This window comes from Ornithorhynchus anatinus, chromosome 3 (genome assembly GCF_004115215.2).
Source record: "Ornithorhynchus anatinus isolate Pmale09 chromosome 3, mOrnAna1.pri.v4, whole genome shotgun sequence".
In the NCBI taxonomy this organism is placed as follows: Eukaryota; Metazoa; Chordata; class Mammalia; order Monotremata; family Ornithorhynchidae; genus Ornithorhynchus; species Ornithorhynchus anatinus.
This window is the reverse complement of record NC_041730.1, coordinates 89,210,051-89,212,643: the sequence shown is the minus strand read 5'-3', so window position 1 is coordinate 89,212,643 and position 2,593 is coordinate 89,210,051. Positions and strand designations below refer to the sequence as shown.

Genomic DNA, 2,593 nt, shown 5'->3' with positions numbered 1-2,593 from the left:
GGCGTTCCAGGTCAGGGGCAGGAGGTAGGCAAGAGGTAGCCATAAAGAGGGAGTCATAAAGGAAGCAACGTAGCTGACAAAAATAAAGGAGTTTCTGCTCCTCAAACCTCCAACTTTCCTTCCCATTCTGTTCTCAATTTTTGCCAGATTTCCCCGGGAGAATTCTGAAGCCAATCTGGTCTTTATTCCCACACAGTAGCCGCAGCCACTCTTTGCTAAATAGGGGATTAGTGAAATTGACTTTGTGTTATTCATAAAGTAGGAAAGTAGGAAAGCTACTTTATGACCAAAGTCTGTTCAGACCAAGGCTGAAACTCTTTTTGGGCTGATCACCAGGGACAAAGAAGTCAAATGTATGGAAGTTAAAAAACTGGATCTGGAAGCATCCAGCTCTTGAACTACGAGTTTTTGATGCATCCATATGTCAGGAATTCCTGATCTGGTGAGAGAGAGAGAGTCCATGCGTGCACTTAAGTTCACGAATGGAATTGAATCCACTCTATAGGACTGTAGGAACACCTGCCAGTTGGAAGACCGCAAGCTCATTATGGGCAGAGAACGTGCCTGCTAGATATGTTGTATAGTACGCTCCCAAGAGCTTAGGTACAGTGTTCTTCACATAGTAAGTGCTCAATAAATACCACTGATTGATTGACATGAGTGAGAAGGGGAGAGCTGGGAATTTTGTAATTTGTCAAGGTGCTCAGATTGCAGTCCTATGTGGAAGGTAAGAGGGAGCCCTGACAGTAGCAGATTTCGATGAAATTCTCTGGGTGAAATCTCTTTGCTGGAAGTCTCTAGACTGTAAGCTCATTCTGGTCAGGGAATGTGTCTGTTCTGTTGTTATACTGTATTCTCCCAAGCGCTTAGCACAGTGTTCTGCATACAGTAAGTGCTCAATAAATACAACTGAGCTAAGTACACAACTGAGCTGAGGTTCCCCATCCAGAGGAAGTGAAGTCTAGAATTGTTCTTGCCTCTGCTGTCGGTTTTCAGGAAAAAGCAAATTCCATGGATCTGAATTTTAGAGCCATTGGACAAGATGGGGAAGTAGGGTGCAACAGGAGACCTAATGTGCCTGCTAGAGAAACATTGTGGCCTCATGGATAGAGCACGGGTCTGGGAGTCAAAAGGACCTGGATTCTAGTCTGGGCTCCATCACTTGTCTCCTGTGGGACCTTGGACAAGCCACTTCACTTCTTTATGGCTCAGTTCCCTCATTTGTAGAAACAGGAATAAAGACCGGGAGTTCCATGTGGGACATGGATTGTGTCCAACCTGATTAGCTTATATCTACCCCAATTCTTAGTATGCCTGGTATTATATGCCTGGCACATAGTAAGCGCTTAGCAAGTACTGTAAAAAAAAATGGGTCCAATGTGTGCCCTTGGGCCAGCCCTGATCCTTGGAGGCTGAAGGCATTTCTGACTTTTTCTGACCAAGCTGCATGGCCTTAGAGCTAATATTACTACTACTAATAGTAATAATAATTTTGATATTTGATATATGCCTACTATGGGTCAATCACTATTCTAAGTGCTGGGGTAGATACAAGTTAATTTGCTGGGACACTTCTAATTCCTCTCCAGAATTTTCCCATCCTAAACCCGTGATGTTAATTTTCCATTCTTGTACCTGTCCCTCTAAAATTCTACCCTGTTTCCATAGGGACGTCATTCTAGGTTGTCCACGTCACGTCCATGCTGAAAAACAGCATGGCTTAGTGGAAAGAGCCCAGGCTTAGGAGTTAGAGGGAATGGGTTCTAATTCCGGCTCTGCCACTTGTTGGCTGTGTGACTTTGGGCAAGTCACTTAACTTTTCTGTGCTTCAGTTACCTCATCTGTAAAATGGGTTAAAGATCGTGAGCCCCATGTGGGACAACCTGATTACCCTGTATCTACCCCAGTGCTTAGAACAGTGCTTGGCACATAGTAAGCACTTAAATGCCATCATTATTATTATTATTGGGATTTTCTGGCAGTTGTCTAAAGAACTGGCAACTCCACCCAATTTATGTTTATGTAGAGATTTAGTATCCCATCTCAGGATCACACTTGGAGAATTTCCAGTACTCTACCAGTCTCAACTAAGGGAGGGAGAGTCAAGCAGAAGCATACCCATTCCATTCCTAGCTTGGCCAGTGGCTAGCGAGTGGAAGGCAATCTGCTACAAGTCAAAACTTGCCTGTGCTGGGCAGCAGCAGCAGGGGAGAATGTCGAGGGCAGAAATACAAGTTTACTGAAGGAGGTTTCCATATTTTGACCAAAAAAACTCTATAGAACCACTACCAAAACGATTGCAGATGGAGGCAGAGCATGGTGTCGCTGTTGGTCGGAGACGACTCGACAGCATAAGACAAGGGATTTAATGAGTGTGTTCCTAGTTTCTTCTTCCGTGTTATGGGCAGAGCACACATCTATTTCTCCCAATACTAAAATCATCATTAAAGAACATTTATAGAAGAGTGTTTTAGCTTTGATGGGTTTAGCTGCTGTTCTCCATTTCCAGGCTTTCTAGTCATTATGCTGGTGTGACTAGCCATTATCATTATCACCGTCATCATCCTCATTGTGTCACTCTGTCCCTAAATCC

At 43.9% G+C, this 2,593-nt stretch overlaps 1 non-coding gene across 1 annotated transcript; it reads left to right on the top strand.

Annotated features, from left to right (window-relative positions):
* Positions 1-2,037: 2,037 nt before the first annotated feature.
* LOC114810924 lies at positions 2,038-2,175 on the top strand. Its single transcript, XR_003758613.1, has one exon. It is a non-coding gene; the product is annotated as a small nucleolar RNA SNORA7 (small nucleolar RNA).
* The last annotated feature ends 418 nt before the right edge of the window (positions 2,176-2,593 follow it).